We start from the raw sequence: 7,463 nt of genomic DNA on the forward strand, positions 1-7,463 counted from the left end.
AAAAAGCAAGGCCATATTTCTTTTTTACATGAGACTTGGTTATAAGATAAATAAAGTTGTTTCATATCACAACAGTTTAGTCTGTGTATGTATATTTCACGTTTATTTCATTAATACACAGGATCAGATGTTATAATCCCTTGTGCCAAAATCCAAAGAAAACACATATTCAGAAGCCCCTGCCCAAACCAACCTTATAAGCACGCTGGCCACTAAGCTACCAACCAATGGTGAAAAACACAAGACAAATGGCCCAACTAACAGCAGTATGCAGTTTAAACCTTAACACCATTCCATAATACCAGTTAATAGATCTTTCCCCTAGGCGTATGAGTTTGGAAATTCTAGAGAAACGTTTAAATAATGTTTTACACTTTAAGCAGTTTGATTTTAGTCAACTAAAATTAAAATTATATTTAGTTGACTATACAATACAATACATTTAAAAAGTAATAAATTAGCATTTAGTAGCTTATTTTTCAAAAAGAAAACTCCCCGGAGTATAACCCTGGAACCCCCTAGTGGGTCTGTGTTTTCCTCGGCTCACGCATCACTCTCACCTTTTTCTCCCCAAACCAGTTTGCATGCCTGATAATTCAGTTTTTGTCTTTCGACTTTCCCTTTTGTTCTTTTCCTTTTTTCTCTTTTTCTTTATTAAACACATTAATACAAACGCACGCACACTCACTCTCACACACACACACACACACACACACACACACACATGCATACATACACACACAAACACACCACGACTGAGTGCCAGACACACACACTAACTTGACACGATATGTGGTCTTTGCTCATCTTGCTCACACTGCAGGGGAGGACGTGATGTGTAGAAGAACCAATAGAAGTGTGTGTGTGGGTGTGTGTGTGTCTGTGTGGGGGGGAGGGGGGGATGCGGGTGTGGCTGCGTGGTTGGCTGTGTGTGTGGGTGTGTGTCAGGTTTGGCTGTGTGTGCGTGTGTGTGTCTGTGTGTGCACGACACTGCAGAATGGAGGGCTATACTTAGAGTCTGCTCTGCACCTGGAGACAGCGCAGCGATGACACCCTCTACTTTTGTCATGACTGGTTAAAGTAGCAAACGTTGCAAACACGCTATGTGTGATGTCTCTGTGATGACAATCCCCTTTTGGGGGTTCAGTCGGCGAACCAGACGAGCAACAAATAAACATTCATAACGCCTGGCTGTTAGCGGGGGGCCTGTCTGCTGCGTGAGAGGCAGCGCATCGCAAAGGGCTTAGATAAGACAAAGGAACGACACAGACTGAAGAAATGTGTTCCTGGGCCGCGGTGCGTTGACGCCTCAGAGCGGAAGACGTTAAGTCTGGTCAGTTATTAACCTGTCACCGGTTAGCCGTCACCGCGCTAACCCGTAGCTTCCACTGGAGACGTTAGAGTCCACATCGCCTGGGTCTTTGAGAATCAAACTCGTGCACCCTCCCCCTTTTTCCCCCATTTCCCGTTCACTGCAACCTGAAGATTAGTTGAACAGGTTTTATTATTACGATGGGAACTCATGGAGGTGTAGGCTGGGGACCATCTCTTCCCTGAAAGAGTTGGTGGAGGTGGAGGAGGAGAAGTAGGGGAGGAGGAGGAGGAGGAGTGGGTGGTATGGGAAGAGTGTATGGTGGAGGAGAAGCAGTGGGTGGAGGAGGAGTGGGTGGTAGGGGAAGAGTGTGGTGGAGGAGAAGGAGTGGGTGGTGCTGGAGGAGCAGAGGGACCTGCGCTCCATCAGGCTCCGACCAGAAGCTGTCAGTCAATCTCCTCCCTATCTCCAGAAACCCAAGGAGAAACCAGATGCTTCCTCCCCCTGTTGTGAGACCATCTGCATGAGATACGTTTCACTCTCTCTCTCCCTCTCCCTCTCCCACTACCACTCTCACTCTCACTCTCTCTCTCTCTCTCTCTCTCCCTCTCCCTCTCCCTCTCTCTCTCTCTCTCTCTCTCTCTCTCTCTCTCACTACGGTTGAGGAATAAGAATCGATCGAGGGTCCGTCGCTCGCCCGCTCCGCGGCTCGTCGCGGTCTCAGATGTCCTCCGAGCCGCTCCTCTGACCTTCCCTGCTGGGTCGGGGTCGTCTGGCGGTCTTCTCAGGGGACCCCCGGAGCATAATAAGACCACGCTGTCAAACTCCCACAGCAGATCTAATGTCATTCGACATGTGGGACATCCATTAGAATCGAATGCCTTATAACACATGACGCTGTTTCAGGAGGTGGGGGGGGGTGGGGGGTGTTTAACCACGTCACCCACCTGTTGGGGTACCGTTTTTATTTTACTTATTGTGTTGCCAAAGGTCCTCATCACTGCTTCTTCTCTATCAAAGAAACAACGACTGTGTTAAAGTAGGTGAGGTTCACCTTGGCATTAAATTGCCGGCTTATAGATATGTTATGTTTATTAAGGCTTATGATAATAACACAAGAAATAGTCCATCAAGGACGCAAAGCCCTACAAGGGACAGGGGAGGAGAGAGGAGCTTATGCCGCTTTTCCACCGCCAGTACCAACTCGACTCGACTCGACTCGCCTCGACTCAACTCGGTTTGGTTGCGTTTCCATCTAAAAAAGTACCTCTTCAATGTGGGCGGGTCGTAGAAAAGAACCTCTCCACCATGGGCGGGTCGTCATTAGGTTTTAATCACGGGAGACGCGATTCCCGGGAAATCTGAATCTGATCAAGACTATTTCCTGATTCCCGGGAAAGGTTATGATGGGAAATAAAATAAAATAAAAAGCGCAATGACTGCGCGTCTATTGTTGTCATACGGTAACGTTGATAGAGGCGAAACTCGAGCCCTAGGAAAGGAACGACACTGAAACGAAACAGCGAAACGCCGGTCCGTGGACTCCAGCCACGCCGGACACACACAACCACGCCCGACACACATAACGACGCGCAGCCTAACTCTAGCCCCGGGAAAGGAGCGACACACACGGCGAAACGCTGATCAGTGTCCCCCTCGGGAGCGGGTTCGTGGACTCCAACCACGCCGGACACAACTTAACTTGAGTGAATATTCCCATTTACAGCCGCTGGCCAATCAGTTACCAGCAGCCTGTTTACGTCACACAAAAGTACCTACTCCGCTGGCATGGAACCTCGACGGAGGTAGTACTAAAAAAAAGTACCCGGTACTAGGTACCGGGTACTTTTTTTGCCAATGGAAACGCAAATAAGGCGTGGCGAGTCGAGTCGAGTCGAGTCGAGTCGAGTAGGTACTGGCGGTGGAAAAGCGGCATTAGTGGTGTCCAAAGCAGAAGCACATCAAACATTTAAGCTGCACTAAACCAACCTCGACTCTCCGTCTTGTATTGACATTTTTCCTGAGACATGTCTCTTTCTCCTTCACACGGTTTTAAATAAAAAAACATAATAAACCATAATAATCACTACTCAGTGCAGCAGAGGGGTATTCCATCAACCAAGCTAAACGCAAAGCTGGGCTTATTTTGCTTAGCCTGGCTTCTTTCAGATAGAGTTGCGTTCCATTAATGTGGCTTAAGGGAATCTCCGCTAAGTAACCATGGCAACTTATCCGACCAAAATAACCATCAAGCTAAACGCAAAGCCGGGCTTATTTTGCTTAGCCTGGCTTCTTTCAGCTAGAGTTGCGTTCCATGAACGTCACTTAAGGGAATTTCCGCTAAGTAACCATGGCAATTTATCCGACCAAACTAACCTGGTCGGGAGCAGGTTAACTGTCAGGCTAACTTGAGCGGTGTTTCAGAGAAATCCACCTGTCAGCAACAATTGTACCATCAGAAGGTTCCGCCAAGCCTAGTCCTCACAATTTTGTCATAAATGTACATATATGAAGTACAAACAGCGTATATTTTCACTAAGGGTCTAAGATGAAATGATGCAAATGAAATAATTCAATGAATTGCTATCTATTATTACTGTGGCTATTTGTTCAACACATTTTTACACAAATCTATGTATTATAGCGTCATCAGTAAACAGAGGCTGGGTGGATGGTCTGGCACTTGCCCTGTGATACGCGTGACCCGAGTTCGCGTCCAGACTACTGCGTAGTATTCTTGGCGTTGGCTTCATTTTGTAATTCCCTTTATTAATTTTATTAATTCCCTAATTAAGAATATTCAAAGAAATGGAAAATAAATGGCATGAAAAGTTATTTGATATCGCTAGTAATCCTTCCTATATTACTAATAATTGCGTGGGGTTAGAACCCCGGTCGACCAGGTGCAAGTCCGACACGTTAACTTGAGACTATCTCCCTGCTTTTAAATCCATGGTCAATATTAAATTAAAATATGTTACGCTTAATACTACTTATGCATTCAACAGATCGCCAATTTTTGTGCCAGGCAGCCTCCCTGTTTCTATTAATGGTTACGGTGTTCCCTTTTTGAGTTATTATATGCGTGTACTCCTCATAGACCTCCACAAGCATCTTCTGTTTGCCGCTGGAAAAGATCCCGCTCGGTCCTTTTCGGACATTTGATCCATGATTTGACATTCACGGTTCTGGGCTGGTTACATATCTCGTGAACGCGCGTAATCCAGGATAACGTGAGCCTGGTTTTAACTAACCTGAGCAAGGCGCGGCTGAACTGCATTGATGAAACGGCTTTAGCCTCAAGTGGAAGTTGGCGCTAGTTCTAACCAGGCTTAATCAACTAATCGCCGCTTTCGACTTTGATGGAATAACCCCCAGGCTGGCTGATCACCAGCGGCCAAACAGCAGCAGGTAACCTCGGCGACCACAAAGCCTGGGGGCAGACCGAAGCAGCTGAAGGGACCCCCTGTCCCCGGTGTGTGTGTTATACACACACACACTCAGGGCCCCGTTGGCTTGATGGGCTCACCTGTCACCAAGGGCCCGTTTCTGACACAACGCAGAGGAGAAGGAGGAAGGCTGCTTTCCTCTGAATGTGGTAAAGACGGGGTCTTCCACTGGCGAGTCCGCCGAGGAACCACTGATCCTGTCCTTAGAACCCCCCCTTTTTTTTTTTTTTTGGTCGTGTGTGTGTGTGTGTGTCCGGTCTTGAATGTGGACCAGCTGTTGTTGTTGTTTTGATGAACTTCCTGGTACCTAACTATGACGACCCACAGAAATTAATAAAATAAAATTTGACTGCTTAGAGAATAAAGACGAGAGCAGTTATGCCAACAGTTTATTCCTCTTAGTGAGTGATGCAATATTAAGTAAGCAATAACACAAATTGTGTTTGTATGTGTGTGTGTGTGTGTGTGTGTGTGTTGTGTGTCCTCTCTCTCGGTCCTCTACGTGTGTGTGTCCAGCCCAGCTGTATGACTGATGGTGGTCCCATCAATTGCTGCCTGCTCTTTAGGGCTCCCAGCCACGACCGGGCCCCTGGCCAAGAGCTGCCTTGGCCCCAGCTAATCTGTCAACAGAACCGGGGGCCGGCCGGGCGTTCAGGGGCCGCCCCTGGACCCCAGCAGGCCTGCGTGGCGCTGTGTGTGAACGCCTGTCCTCCGCCGCCACGCTGTCCATTAGTCTGAGGGCTTTAATCTGCCTCTGTCTGCGTGGCAGCCGGCCTCTGACTGGTCCATCCAGGGGGCGGGGGGGGGGGCGTCTATAGGTCAGAGTTGGTCGATGTGTGTTTTAAATAGAGCTCAGAGCGTAAAAGCTTGGCTTTGTGATTGGTGGAGATATTGCTCGCTTTGTTTGTGCGCTTGTGTTGTGTTAATGTACACACTGTGAAGCAGGGAGGTCTGTGACTCCATCGTCTCACCAACAGCTGTTTGCTTTATGATTTATTAAGAATGACGCTACCGCCCAATCCAGAGACCCCTACTCCTCTAGCTCCACCAATAGGGGGTTCAGATACTTCATAGGGTGTGTGTATATGAACCAATGACCTGGACTATATGTAATGTAACTGGCTGTGATTTATACACAAGGCTGATCACGAGACGGTTCTGACCGGACGTTCTGTGTGTCCTGGCTGAAGAAGTCCTCATCAACCATGTAACACTAATGTATATGCTGGTGTTGTTTCTGAAGCATGCTGAAATACTGACCTGCCAGGGCACTTAACGTCAGGGCACTTAACAGCTTAAGAGCAGCCCCCAGAATCGTCAATAGCCCATTGTTTATATTATTCACTTTTATGGAGCCATTTCCGAGGGAGCAGAACCCTTCCATGTCCTTCATGCTCACCAATGCATCAAGAGGAAAAGCCAAATGTTTCAAAATGTAGCCCGGGGGTCCTGTCCTTTACACCCATGGACGGGGGGGTGCTTAGAGCGTTTCATCATGCTCCCCCTCCACCCAGACCCTCCACACCACAACCTGCTCAAGTATTGGCCTCAGCGCCCAGGACACGTTCTGATTCATACAAACAGATAACGCACACACACATCTCTTCTGTTGTCTAGCTGCGGTTTGGAAACACAGATTCCTCCGTCAGCAGGAGTCGTTTTCTGGTTGTGTGTGTGTGTGTATGTGTGTCTAGTGCTCTTCCAGCATTGTGCTTGTATATCTCCATCTCTTTGGTGTCACGTTGAGTCTAATCTGTTTCTGTTCCAGGGATCAGACCCGGGCGTCTTACACGTCTTACCCCCCCCCCATAGCCCGGCGCCAGAGGAGGAGGACGAGGTCCTGCTGAGCCCGGAGGTGACCTACGGCCCCCCGGGGCTGGACCTGTCCTGCCCTGTGGCTCTGTCGGTGGCGCACTGCGCCGACCTCAGCGGCCCCGCCGACGCCGCCTGGGCCGTCCGACTGAAGAGGTGGACGCCGGAGAACAAGTGGGAGGTAACCTCGCCAACAACACAAACAGTCACTAGGCGAAGGAAGGAGGAGAGAGACGACCAGAGCTCTCCAGTCGTCTCTCTCCTCCTTCGCTCGTACAGAGAAAGGAGAAAACGATAGTCACCAAAAAAGTCAACTTTATTGTAAAATATTTACCAGACATACAGAGGAATCGTTTATCTCCGACCCACAGTGCAAAAAAGGATCAAATGTGGTAAAATTTAAAGTAATATTTACAATAAGATAAGTTATATTTACAATAAGTGAGGCACTTCACTTTGGTGGTTATGAATTGTCTCTTATTTTTGTCAAACTGTCTTTTTATTGGCGGGTGGGAGGGGGGGCGGGGGGGAGGAGTGAGTGCCGAGCCGTGGTTTGGGCCCAGAGCGTTATGTAATTCAGTTGATGGGGCAGTGGATCCTCTGAAGTCCTCAAAGCAGTTAGTTTTAGAACAAGTAAATTATTTTGCATCTATCATGGAAATGGTGTTCCAGCCTTTGGGCTGTCAAGGACATGTCAAGGAGCCGGCTGCTGTTTGATATTTCAACGGGTAAACCCATAAAGTGACATGGCCGGCACTCTGACACCCTCTTCTTTGGGCTAATAACATGGATGGAAAGACGCATCGAAATGCAGGCGTACTATATTTTTTGTCTTTGTGATGAAAGTTTGGTATACCTGCAAGTTTGGAGATTGTATTACAATCTAAAAA

Source organism: Micromesistius poutassou (genome assembly GCF_964030765.1).
Source record: "Micromesistius poutassou genome assembly, chromosome: 22".
Lineage (NCBI taxonomy): Eukaryota > Metazoa > Chordata > Actinopteri > Gadiformes > Gadidae > Micromesistius > Micromesistius poutassou.